At 42.0% G+C, this 13803-nt stretch overlaps 2 long non-coding RNA genes and 2 other non-coding genes across 5 annotated transcripts in view; 3 read left to right on the top strand and 1 right to left on the bottom strand.

Moving 5' to 3' along the window:
- Positions 1–8768, bottom strand: part of LOC102150761 (uncharacterized) — an 83324-nt gene extending 74556 nt beyond the window's left edge. Inside the window, exons 1-2 of the long non-coding RNA XR_287898.4 lie at positions 8220–8768; positions 7017–7083 (exon numbers count right to left, since the gene is read on the bottom strand). This is a non-coding gene — a long non-coding RNA (uncharacterized lncRNA). The remainder of the gene's footprint in view (positions 1–7016; positions 7084–8219) is intronic.
- Positions 8769–8862: 94 nt separating this feature from the next.
- LOC102150734 (uncharacterized) lies at positions 8863–10877 on the top strand. Of its 2 annotated transcripts, none has more exons than XR_011422073.1 (6): positions 8863–8969; positions 9507–9568; positions 9671–9748; positions 9832–9896; positions 10222–10290; positions 10487–10877. It is a non-coding gene; the product is annotated as an uncharacterized lncRNA (long non-coding RNA). The 2 variants fall into 2 exon arrangements; XR_011422072.1 differs by having other exon boundaries at positions 8889–8973.
- On the top strand, positions 10015–10084 carry LOC111775529 (small nucleolar RNA SNORD50). The gene has a single exon (XR_002811236.1). It is a non-coding gene; the product is annotated as a small nucleolar RNA SNORD50 (small nucleolar RNA).
- LOC111775528 (small nucleolar RNA SNORD50) lies at positions 10333–10402 on the top strand. Its single transcript, XR_002811235.1, has one exon. It is a non-coding gene; the product is annotated as a small nucleolar RNA SNORD50 (small nucleolar RNA).
- Positions 10878–13803: the final 2926 nt, after the last annotated feature.

Here is a 13803-nt window from a genome sequence, read left to right as displayed (position 1 = left end):
TCAAGTGAAGGATTCCCTTCTCTCCCCACCCAGGAACAGATATAGCAGCGGGCTTGGCCAGGTGCTGTACAATACACAAGCTTTAAGAAGAACAAATAAGTACATATTATTAAACCTGGAACAGGGAAAGATATTCCCAAACAAGTCCGTATGCCCAGTATAGGCTATGAGGGCTCCTTACCTCCATGTAAGAAAATGTTCCAGGTCCAAGGCACACTGTTATGCAGCCACGCAAGGGCCAGCAGGCTGTGCATGACTGCCTTTCCCAATAACCCAGACTTGACCCTTGCTGAGACACTGGAATAGCAGATAAAGCATATCAAATATGGTAAGACCAACATCTGCTCCAAATCTGGAGATGGAACTGGGTCCAATGGAGCCCCTGAACAATCTGTATGGATGTAGTTCACTTGCAAACCCTCCCTGTCATTTTGAGACAGTATTGATCAGAGTCACTAGGAGAACCAGACCCAGAAAGATCAGGCCTCCCTCAAGGATTGTCCCTAAGCATGAACCCTAAGTGCCTGGATTAAGCCAACTAAAGAGTTTTTAAAAATGAGTCTAAGGGGGACTGCAGGTATACAGCTCATAACTATCCTGCCTGAGCATGGATCTTCTCCAGCTCAGTTTTAACCTTCCCTGAATTATTGATATATACACAACGAAAGGTGTTGGCAATAACACAAAGACCATGCAGTTCCACCAGCGGATCATTGGGATTATTCTGTTGTCCATCACCATCTTAGCTAGTGAGTTCAGTGACTCTTGTTTGTCTTGGATGGCTTGGAGGTCTGAGTCATTCTGTACCAGCCAGGCCTTCACAATGGGAACATGGGATTAGAGACTTAATCTTTAATTTAGAGGGCCCTCTCTCTACCCAACAGCATTGGTGGAGTCTTCTGCAGGGATTTCACCAATTTTCATTTTGTCTATCCAATTTTAACAACCAAAACCATATCGCTTTGTGCATTGACCCTGTTCTTTTCCTTTTTTTCCTGTCTGTCATCCTTTGGATTCCCTTTTTGGCTCTGGATGTGGCTTCCCCTTGTTGGTTTTCTATCTGTCCAGCCCAAGTTTTTGGAAACCATTGAAACTATTTTATTGTTTTTATCCCAAAGAGGACGTATCAGCAGAGCTTTTCCATTACTTCTCCCACAGTCATTTTAGGGGACAACATTAGAGAAAATGGAGTCTTCCACTGGGGAGATGCCTGTCACTTGAAGGTTTCCACTGCATCATCTACGTCCCCAGGGGAAGGGTCATATAGTCAGGTATCTATGGCTTTTAACTGAAACGCAGTTATGGCTTTATGATGTTTTCCAGGGGCTCTTAGGCTTAGGGAAGTCCTTGTTGTTGTGAATACTGTTCTCAAACTCTGTAATCCAAATCAAGAGTGACATGGGCTTATCACTGTCTGCCCCTGTTTCCTGGGGGCAAAAACACAATGCAGCCGGGCGTCAGTGGTTAGCTTCTCTAGACTTGCCACTTAGCTTGAGACATTTGGGTCTGCAAGGCCTCCTTATCAAATGGGCACACCAAACAAGCTGCATGAGACTGCCCTGGTTTCTGCCCACATGTATCTTTCAGTTTACATATTTCATTCTCAGAGAAGGACCTCATTTCATCAGTTATGTTTTCAGCAACACTATCAGTCGTTTTGTGTTGAGTGAAAACAGGTTTTACTTGGGACTTTTAAGTAACCCAGATCAGGTGGAGCTTCCTACACAGGGGATTTTGACTCCCCTCGGGTGTCATCTACAACCCCTGGCATGTGGGAGTTAGAGGATGGTGTGGGACTGTGAGGTAGCCAGAAGCCAGGTTAATTTTCCGATTGTTTTTTAGGTCCACCTCTTGCATTTCTGCCCTCATCCATCACACCAGTTTATCCTTGCTGACAGGGAGATTGTCTACACCTCATTTATCCTCATTCAGCCAGAGGCAGACCAGCAGTTTAGTCAGCCCATCATCCCCCCAGGGAGCTGGCACCAGGCCTGGATGGTGGACTGATGAACCCCATGCATCTCCACCATGCCATGGTGTACTTTGTTGATGACCTTGTTTGCTGCAACAAACTGTCCAGCAAGTGACACCTGTTGCCCACCGCCAGGAGCAGCAGTACCAAGATGTCAACCCACTGCAGAATTTTGCAGATTTCAGAGTTGCCAAGAAAGATACGACTCACACAGGCAATGGATGGAACAACACTTTACTCTCACAGAGAAGAGACATAGCAAGGTCAGTCTCAATAGGGTGTGTCAGCCCTCATGGCCACCACATTTTGCCCTGAAGCTGACACAGGGAGATGGTCTACATGCACCCCTCCTGTGCTGCAGGTGAGGGACACAATTCCCTTCCCACCAGGAATAGATGTAGCAGCGAGGCTGGCCAGGTGCCATATGATGTACACACTTTAAGCAAAACAAAGAAGCACACATCAAGCCTGGAACAGGGAAAGGTACTCCCAAACAAGTTCATGTACCCAACACAGGCTGTGAGAGCTCCTTATCTCCATGTAGGAAAATGTCCCAGGCCCAAGGCATGCTCTTCTGCAGTTATGCAAGGGTCAACAGGCTGTGTATGACTGCCTTTCTCACACCTGTCTTCTCTTTTAACTGATGAAACAGATGAAGTGTCCCTCTTCCCATCAAAGACTTCCACTTGTATTCTGGAGAAGATCTCCTCTTGTCTTCTCAAGGATTTTGCCCTTATAACTTTTGCCTTTTTTTCCAACATCACAAATCTCCCCCGTCTCCAAAATCACTCCCATGAACATACAACATGCTCTAGTATCTCCCATTTAAAAAGCAGTCCCTTGACCTTACAACCCTCTCCAGTTACTGACCAATTTCTGCCTCTCACCTCACTTTCTCCTCAATCCTCTTCGAATGGGCTTCCATTATCGTTATTCACTAGAGACTGTGTTTACAAGATCACTGGTGATCTTCATGCTGCCAAACCCAATGGTCATCTCTGTTATATTAGTTGACCTTTCAGAAGCATTTACTCCAATTGACCTATCTCTCCCTGAAACTCTTCAGCTCCTTTCTGAGATATCACACTCTCCAGTTTTCCTCTCAAGGGGTCTCCTTTGCTGGCACTTTCTTCTCTACTGGAACTGTGCAGTTTGCAATGCTCCAAGGCTGTGACAGGCTCTCTCCTCTTTATTTATACTCTTTCCGTGATGATCTCACTCAGTGTCGTGCTTTAAATACCTTACTCATGCCAATGACACTCAAGCCCTGACCTCTCCTCTGAACTTCAGACTCACGAACCAAACCGCCTCTTGATGTTTCTGCATATACATGATTTTTCCCCCTAACTTAGCTCTTTAATTTTACTGTTTCACGAACTTAACTCTTTATTATTTTATGGAGTATTCACAAAATTTTCTTCAGTTCACAGTTGTCTGTTCTGCCATCAAACCTACTGATCAGTTCAGTTTAGACATTGGAAAAAAGAACATTACACTAAGAGGTAAGATTCTTTAATTCTTATTTTTTTAATTTTTTATTGAGGTATAATTGACATACATTATGTTAGTTTCACGTGTACAACATAATGATTTGATATTTGTATATGCTGCAAAATGACCACCACAAAAAGCCTAGTTAACATCCATCACCACAGTTACAGAATATTTCTCTTGTTATGATTTTAAGATTTACTCTCCTAGCAACTTTCAAATATGCAATATAGTATTATTAACTATAGTCACCATGCTGTACATTATATCCCCAGGACTTACTTATTTTATAACTGGAAGTTTGTACCTTTTGACATTCTTCTTCCATTTTGCGCCCCTCTCTCCCCACTTCTGCCAACCACCAATCTGTTCTCTGTATCCATGAACTTGGTGGGTTTTTTTAGATTCCACATATAAGTGAGATGATATGATATTTGTTTTTCTCTAACATATTTCACTTAGCATAATGCCCTCAAGGTCCATCCACGTTGTTGCAAATGACAAGATATCATTATTTTTCATGGCTGAATACTATATATATATATATATATATATATATATATAGTAATATGTATATACCACATTTTCTTTATCCATTCATTTGTCAATGGACAGTTAGGTTGTTTCCACTTCTTGGCTATTGTAAATAATGCTGCAATGAACATGGGGGTGCATACATCTTTTCAAGTTAGTGTTTTCATTTTCTTTGGATAAATACCCAGAAGTGGAATTGCTGGATCATACGGTAGTTCTATATTTAAATTTTTGAGGAATTTCCATACTGTTTTCCATAGTGGCTGCACCAATTTACATTTCCACCAACAGCACACAACGGTTCCCTTTTCTCCACACCCTTGCCTTGTCTTTTTGGTAATAGCCACTTTAACAGGTATGAGGTAATATCCCTCGTGGTTTTGATTTGCATTTCCCTGATGACTAGTGATGTTGAGCATCTTTTCACGTATCTGGTGCCCATCTGTATGTCTTCTTTGGAAAAATTTCTGTTCATATTCTCTGCCTATTTTTTACTATTGAGTTGTATGAGTTCTTTACACATTTTGGATATCAACTCCTTACCAGATTTTTTTTTTCTGAGGAAGATTCACCCTGAGCTAACATCTGTGGCCAATCTTCCTCTATTTTGTATGTGAACTGCCGCCACATTATGGCCACTGATGAGTTGTGTAGGTCCGCACCCGGAAACCGAACCTGGGCTGCCGAAGTGGAATGCACTGAACTTAACCACCACGCGACCAGGGTTGGCCCAGATAATTCTTATCTTTGAGGACTGAATTTTTTTCTGCTTTGGAATAAATTAATTATGCTTACACTAACTGTGGCATCAAGTAGTGTATTTCTCCCATGATTTAACCAAAAGCTTAATAGTGAACTTTTTTCTCACACATTCATGACCTAACCAGATCTTTCTGTGTATTGACTATGTTTTCAAAGGTTGTCTACTGCAGGATATCTGTACACACTATGGTACTAATTCTAGGCCACTGTTGCTGGCTCTTTTTGTTTCTCCCCACACTCATCTGTGCATGTGACTTTAGTCAGCCTCTCTACATTGGTTTGCCAAATGGTTCTGCTCTAGGCCTGACTTTTCTCTTGGACTTCATTTCTACATTTCTGATGGTCCACTGGACGAATGTAACCGAATGTTCCACCCACAATTTAACACAACCAAAGTGAATCTTCTTTTCCCTGCTCCCAAATCAGTGACTCCTGACATCCCTTTTTCTGTCAATGGAGCTGCCATTCTCGTAGCTGTCCAGGCTTCACTCCACTACCTCTCTTCCCTCACAGTTCATCAACACATCCTACTATTTCTTTCTTCGACACAGCAATATCATGTCCTGCTGACATGATTATGAGTTTGGGAATGCTGGTTAACTGAGATCTCTAGGCCTCACTTTCCTCATCTCTAATATAAGGTTAAAAATACATGCCAGGATTGTTTTGAAGATTACATGGTCCAATGCATACAAGAACCTAACAACACATAAGCTCTCACCCTATGTTGTTCTCTGTCCTGCCTTCCATTTCCATGGCCAAAATTATAGTAGTGTCCCTCACAATATCTTATCTAAATGATCACACTAATTTCTAAACACTGCTTTTAATCTTTCCTCCCAAACCCTTCCTAAAACACTATTTGGTTCACATTATGATCTTACCCAAAAGTCTTTAATGACTATCTAATTTTTAAAGCAGAAGTGTCTAAAGTTGGATAGACACTTCTTACTAAACTATAAACTCTTCTGGGAAAGGCAAGGACTTTTGTGTATTCATATTAGCTTTCCCTGAAGCACAATGCATGCACTAGGGGCTCAGTGAACAATTTCTTCCAGAAAATGATTAAAATGATGATCTTACCTGGAAGTTTGCTACAAAATATGAGAATTTATTTTCAGTATGCTAAATTCTTCGAGGACACTTTTAATTTCAGTTGTGACCTTTATATGGTCTGTTCTTAAATCACTTCAAATATTTGGTAGCAATTTGCTTGACTGTTCTAGGTGTGGGAACAATGACTGACAGCTTCATCCCTCAGTATGTTTTTCTGTTCCTTGAAGAGATAAACGTCCTGAATGAGTTATGTACTAGCTTCACAGTCATCGCCCACGTTCACTGGAGGGCAGTGTTATCAATAATCAGGCTCTGGATTCATTTCACTTTACATTGCATGTCTTAGAGTTATTAGTTTATGAGTCAAAAGTAATATGAAAGGTTTTTTTAAAAAAGATTGGAATATGTGTCAGGTGTGCAGTACTGCACTTACCCTAACACGGTGGTTCCCAGACTTCTACATATATGTGAATCACCCCAGACCTATGCTGTCCAATACAGGAGCCACTAGCCATGTGGCCATGGAGCACTTGAAATGTGGACAAATTGAGATGTGCTGTGAGTGTAAAACACACACTGGATTTCAACAACTGAGTACCAGAAAAAGAGATGTAAAATATCTCAATAACTTTCATTGATCATATGTTGAAATGAAAATATTTTCATTATATTGGGTTAAATAAAATGCATTAGAATTAATTTCATCTGATTCCTTTTACTTTTTTAAAAATGTGGCTACTAGCATATTTAAAATTATATATGCAACTTGCATCTGTGGTTCGTGTTATATTCCTGTTGGACAGCATTGCCCCAGATCCTTGTTTGAAATGTTTCCTGAGTCTCACTGCTGGAGAGTCTGCTGTAGTCGTTCCAGGGCCCAGAAATTTGATACTTTTTAGCTCTCCAATAATTCAATTGATAAGTCAAGGTAGGGAATCATTGTTTTATACTGCTTTTGGCCAGATGATTGTGATGGTCTTCAGTACAGCAAACAGCGATTGAAAGACAACAAAGAGAATAACAGTTTTCAATTTCAATTGTGTAATAACTGCCATCCCACAATAGTCATATATATATTTTTCAATTAGTAAAACATTTCAAAATATAACCACAACACAACCATTTTGTGGGAGCAGAAGGAAAGTGGGAACAATTAAGCAATGTCTATCACAAACTTAAGTGCACATAACCTTCAACTCACTTCTAGAAATTGATCTTGCAGATCTTCTCACAAGCTCACTATGATATGGCTTTAATTCACTTGGGCACTGTTTGAAATAGTGAAAAATTAGAAAATTACGATACATCCAATTGAACACTGTACAAGCTATAAAGAAGAATAAGGTCATCTATATGTACTGATATGGAAAGATGTCTATGATATTTAACAGAGAGCAAAGCAAGTTGCAGAGAAGTGTACAGATCCTAGAGCCAGCCCTGATGTCCTACTGGATAAAGTTCGGTGTGCTCTGCTTCAGTGGCCCAGCCTAGTTCCCAGAATAGAACCACACCACTCGTCTGTCAGTAGCCATGCTGTGGCAGCAGCTCACATAGCAGAACTAGAAGGACTTACAACCAGAAGATACAGCTATATACCGGGGCTTTGGGGAAGAAGAAAAAAAATAAAAGTATATAGATCATATTTGTATGTGGGAAAATATACATATATTTGTATGTGCATAAAAAGTTTCAAAAACTGTTAAAAATGGAGAGATTTCCAGTGATATGGAAACGAACTTCTCTGCTTTTTAATCTTTTTGTACTGTTTTAGTTTTTTTACTATGAGCAATATGCAAATTTACACTACATTACAAAATGATATTCAAAAATACCGTACTACCCAGCCAAGTGAATATTTCATCGCTTAGATTCCTGTTACAGATAGTTGCTTTTCACTAGTATCTCTTAATCTGGAAGTTGGTCTTCGCTTTAATTTTCCAAAAAGCCACCGCATATATGCATGCATTCATTCAACCAATTGTTTCTAACAACCTACTTTATTCCAGGCATTGCTCTAAAGCAGAAAAATAATGGTGCACAAAACTATGTGTTCCTTACACGAGGAGGACAATAAACAAATTTAAATACGAATTAGGAATAAGTGCTATGAAGACTTTTTTAAATGCTGAAATGTTCGAATGTCATGTGTGCTTGTGTGCGCGTGCATATACATATATTTACTCACACATAGTAATTAATAAAACCGTTGCCTCTGAATTTTCTGAGTGTCGTTTTGATAAAGTATTCTGGGATATTTCTCAAATTAATCTTTCTCCTGCATTCATTATAATGAACTTAGTACAAAGAAATTAAAAACAGAAAAGCTTTTCAGTTGTGTGAATTTAGGCAAATTACTTGGCTGCCCTAGGCCTCAATTTTCTCCTTCGCCAAATGGAGTATTTACCTCTCGGGGTTGCTGGCTCAGGAAGAATTGGACGTGCAGATCAGAGTGTAGGAGCAGCGCCCGGCCCACGGAAGGGGAGGGGGGCGGGGCGCGGGGCCCGGACGCCGCCCAGGGCGCACCGGCCGCGGGAGCTGGAGGGGCGCGGTACTCTCCCTGCGGACCGGAGGAGAGTCGCAGCGCTTTCACAGAGTGTTTTCACCCGAACAGGTCTGCCATCTACTTTCCCTTTCTGGGCGTGCGGCGGCCGCGGGTCGCTCACTCCCGGCCGGCGCCAGCCCGCCTTCTCGAGTGGGTCCTAAACCGAGGCCGCCCTGCGCTGCCTAACTCAAGTCCACTCCCGGCCCCGAGCCGCCCAACCCGTCCGGGGCGGACTTGGCTCCGGGCAAGCGGGAGCCTCGCCTCCAACTGCGGCTGTTAGTTTGAATTCTGGCGCCACTCCCGCGCCACGTAGAGCCAGCCTCGCAAGCGAGGGATCGCAGCGCCGCCAGCGGGCGCGCGCCGGGGACTGGGCGGGCGCGCGGCCGGCGGGCGGCGCGCGCACCACGCCCCGGAACGAGCCCCGACAGCAAAGAGCCACCGCGCGCTCTCGCTTTCACGCGTCAGGAGACGGCCACGCCCCCGTCTTCTCCCTTGTCCAATCGACGCGAGAGGGAGGGGCGGCCTCGGTCTGACTCAGGAGAGGCTATATAGGGAACTGCTGGCGGCAGCGCTCGGTCTTTTACGTCGGGATTTGGGAGCTGCTGCTCGGCGGTAGGTGAGTGGGCGTCGCGGGCCAGTATTTAGGCGAATCTGGGTGGCGTAGGTTTGGGTTGGGGGCTGCAGGCTTTGAAACGGTTTTAGAGATTTGAGGTTAACGTTGCTGTGTGTTGAAAGCCTGCACGTCGGAAACACGCAGCCCGACCGCCACGTGCCCTGAGTCCGGATGGGGGCAGCCTTCGAGCCGAGGCTGCTGCTGATGGCGCGGAAGCTGTGCGCGGCCTGGGTACCGAGCCCGCGCAGCCGACCGGCTGAGCCTGAGCGGCGGCGGCGGGAAAACAACTACATTTCCAGGATTTGGGGCGGGAAGTTACTTTTACATTAACAGCAAGAGGCTTTTATTACTGAACCGAGTCTTTCTCCCGTCGCCGGATCGAATGTTTATTTCCGTGGGTAGCTCCCGACTGTGAATGAGGCTGAGTTGTAGCGTGCCCAGATGGCGCCATGCGCTGATCGGATTAGTGAAAGGGAGGGTTTAGTACTGAAAATCTTGCACTGTGGCGTTCTCTTAGAATGCTTAATTTTAAATAGGTTGATCCACCGCAGGAACGATGGCTTTCAGTGTAACGGAACTGTTACCTGGAGATGCTAAGGTGGGTATTGTTGAGAGCTTAGTTTTTAAACTCGAAAGTAAACCTGTTGATTTATAGGAATAGAAGGTGGTACATCATTTGAAATTTGCTTTTTTTTATTAGATGCAAAGAAAAATTTCAAAACATAGGAGAGAACATTTGCTGGAAAATTACTTAGCTAAAACCTGACAATCTTACCAGGTATGTGTTGGACTAGTACTTTGTTTCAGCATATGTGTGGTCCATATGTAGATTAAATGAAAACTTTTTTTGCCCTTGAACAGCATCCTGGGGCTTGATGAATACTAATGAAGCTGTGGACCTCATTGACTAGCAGCTTTATTATGAAGTAAGTTGTGTGGCTTTCAAGATCTACTGTAGTATTTCTCTAATATAGTACTTGTCTTTTAGCATTGCTTTGGTTTAAGGTGAATGTCACAGTAACATAGCTTAATGGATTATGGTCTAATTCATGATGAAACCTATCCCGAAGCTGATTACCTGAAGAAAAGCATGTGCGGATTCGGCTTCTGAGATAAGACCAATGTGCAGATATGAAGTAATTTTTGTTGCCTGGATTTTATAACTTTTAGAGGGTTCTGTTAGGTTATAAGTCTTGGTGGGGTGGCCCTACTACTCCACAATAGTGTGTTTTCTTTTTTCTCTGCCAACAGTGAGGGGTCGCTGTCAGCGCAATGAAAGAGGCCAGTTTGCTGGGAAGTTCCTCAAGTGTAACCGTTTCTGTAAGTGGCGATATTAATCAGTCAGTATTGTGTCCTTGGTCTTATCGATGATGATCCTATCCCGAACCTGAATTTCTGTTGAAAAAACTTATACGGATCTGGCTTCTGAGATAGACCATTATGAGGACAATAGTATTTACGTAAGCTCTTCTGATGTTGATAGTCTTGTAAATCTCAAATGTTTTCCTTTTTCTAGGGCTAGTGCCATGAGATTTACTTGACCTATGAAAAACTGGTGATCAGGAAAAGCGCTTCGTTTTACAGACATGGAAAGAAAACATACAAAGCAAGACGGATTATATTGGGTTTTAATTTTTTAAATAGATTCTGGACCAACATAAGATTCGAGGCATTTCTAATTATTCATGTAACACCCTCCAAGAGTCAAAACCTGTTAACCAGTAGGTTACTTCCCAGATCTTTCTACTTTGTAAGTACAGGCATACATGTGATACTAGATATTTCTGATACAAAATTCTTTTTCAGTTAACCAGCCTTGTAATCAAATTTTTCTGAATGGATGTTTTGCCTTTGGCCCCGTTTGAATATAAAATGCATAATTGTAATTAAAGCTGAGTGAAAGTTTATACTGACTCTTGTGGGGAAATCCTCGGTAAGGTTTTTATGGAGAGAACTGTTTGGCAATCACAAGAATGAGGAGAGGTGGGAAACCTTGGCTTTGTATTAAGTATTGTCAAAATTAATGTTGGTGGAAGAAAAATGTCAGGCATCAAGGTAATCAACCTGATTATTAATTAAATCCTGGAATGTTTAGTCCTAATGTAATTTCAAAGGTTATTGAAGGTAAAAAAAAAAATGGGGAGTAATACTTGGAATAAAGGAAGAAAGCACAGCATAACAAGGGTCAGGAGGGGAGGTTATTGATAAATAATCTGGGTTAAAACTAGTCAAACATTACACAGTATGGATTTAGGGTAAACAGTAATAGCATCTGATCTAACTCAGGTAGTTGGGCCTCATGCATGATCATTTTCCGTAAATAGCTACATGAATAAGTTGTTCCCAGGCCCGTATTTAAATGTCACTCAAAAGCTAATATTTTTGTTGTCTTATAATGAACTGTCATCTTTTTCCTAAAGTGTCTTGTTTTCCTCTCTTAGTGTAAAGAATTCAGATTTGGACGCATATGCAGTTCAAGAGAGGCTGGGGAGACTGACAAACCTGTAGTTGACTGGCCAGACACATTAGTCTATTTTCCCCCAAGTGTTAGGACCACGTACAAAGTGGGTCTCTAGAAAAATTTCTCATGGCCATAGCAAAATACAAAGTATTCATACCACCACATAGAGATGAAGCACTTAGTATTTTGGGTACCTGCACATAGGAAAAAAAAACAACAGGTCCAAGGAATTCCACAGTGACCATACATGGTTAAGGATGGTTCCAGGAAGATGAACCTCAGCAGCAACTTTGTAGGAAATTAAAGGGGCCTCAAAGCTTCGAGAAATCTAGCAATGGGAAAAGTAGTTTGGCATAACGGTTTCCATGTAATTGTATCTTGATATTGCCAAAAGGAATGAGGAAAGCTGTGGGGACTTAGACATCTTTTAGAAATGAAAAGCACCTTCAGGCAAGATACTGTATGTAAAATGCAGCAATTGACAAAATCAAACCACTTCCAAGTAGCATTGTGTTGATAACCTTGGTCTTTATTGCAGCCCTTTATTGTATGTATTTAGACGTGAGTAAGTAGTGTTTGACATTGCAGTCTCTACCTTTGATCACTGCTGTATTTGGAACTTGACCACTCTGAGCCCTATGTTTTCTTTCATTCACTGACGTGTCCTGAGTACCTAGGTACTTTGACTACCTGGGCTTGGTGGTTCAGTAAACGTTATGTGAACAGTATATGCTCAAAGATGAACTGGGATCCTCTACAAAACTTTCAGGGAAAAGTGTCTGTTTTTTGGTCAGAGCTGGCAAACCACTTCTAAACAAGGCAAAGTTGTGAAATAGATTTTGCTTTAGAGCCCTCTGACCTCTTTTCCTGTAGTTCCTTCTGGTTTTGCTCCTTGTGATAGGTCGCGTTTCTTTATATAATCCGAGTCAAATTAGTAATGTGCATTTACTTTGTATAAATATATTGTACTAGCCTCTGCCAAGGAGGTTGGAGGTGAAACACTTCCTTTGTCCACTATGTGTCAACAGTGGTACAAGATGCCAAGGAAAAACACCAAAGGCCAGCCACAGAGATGCAAAGTACTGTGGGAGAGAAGAATACTTAGTATCTGAGAAGGTTGAGCAAGTGGATTAGTCAAAACCAGCTCAGATGTGAGGAAGATTAATTCAGGCATAAAAAGTACTAAGAAAAGATAGTCTCCTAAAGAACTGTAGGGGACAAATGGAGAATTTAGGTATTAATTGGGTGGATAGATGTGGGACAAAAAAGGATAAGGCTGGAGTGTTAAAAAACAGAATAATACCCTTACTAAGGTTTTTGAGTCAAAGAACTAAAAGGCTGCTGTAGTCGTTTGAGTTCTCCAAACCCTGACCTTTTCAGTAGTAAGGTACATAATGCAAATCACTTGCAGCCCTAAGGGCTGCAGGGTCCACACTTGAAGGAGACATGAGTTCAGGTCCAAAAGTACAATTTTGATGGAGTTAAAACTTGAAAGCTCAACATTATGTTTAGTAATTCAGCTTCTGTTAAAATTACTAGTTGATTCATAGCTTTTAGTACATAAACCTGGATGGTGCTTTTCATTCACACAGGTTTTGCTCTTAGACTCTACTAGCCTGATATATGAATACTGACTGACTGGATGATATCTTTTGTTACTAAAACAGCCAACTACTAGCTAAGAGCACAGACCTTAAGTTGGCTGGGTAAGTGATTTGCTCTCCAGAACATATCTGCAACTTAATAGAGAACTTGTTGGACTCGAAAGCCCTGACCTAATACAGAAATAGGACTATAATAGACTGGCATCTGCTTGCTTAGGACTGGTTTCAGAAGCTGAAAGAGAATCTACATCTGTCTGGCTTTGGTGACTTTAGCCAATACGAATTCTTTCCTCCTTGCCTTACACCATGCTTCCAGGTTATCTTCTTAAAATACAGTAGGCTCAAACTTAACCATTTGGTGCTTTCTAAAATTAGTTCTATTGCCAGAAATCCAATATCCACTGCACTTGGTTTCCCAAACAAGTGCCTTCTGAACTGATTGTGCATTTCATAGTCCTTGCTGTTTGCCCAGTGTGTGTGAAAGAGTTTTTGGCTGTTTCCAGAATTTTTATTCCCAGCCTACTAGGAATGTCTGCATGTCTTTTGCCAGTCCCACCTCCCTGGGGGTGGGACCCTCCTCATCTTGGCTTCCAAAAGCTGGGTTCCAGATCTGAATAGTACTTAAAGCATAGTACTTGGAATTGCCTCACTGAATGTTGCCACTGCCTCTGGCCTTCTTGCACTTCCTTGATTCTACATGTTTGGGTATGTACAGATACCGGATCAAAACACAAGCATGCCATGAAGTTTTGAGAAATTTTATGGACC

Source organism: Equus caballus, chromosome 10 (genome assembly GCF_041296265.1).
Source record: "Equus caballus isolate H_3958 breed thoroughbred chromosome 10, TB-T2T, whole genome shotgun sequence".
NCBI lineage: Eukaryota > Metazoa > Chordata > Mammalia > Perissodactyla > Equidae > Equus > Equus caballus.
The sequence above is the reverse complement of the archived record's forward strand: the minus strand, read 5'-3'. Positions and strand labels throughout refer to the sequence as shown.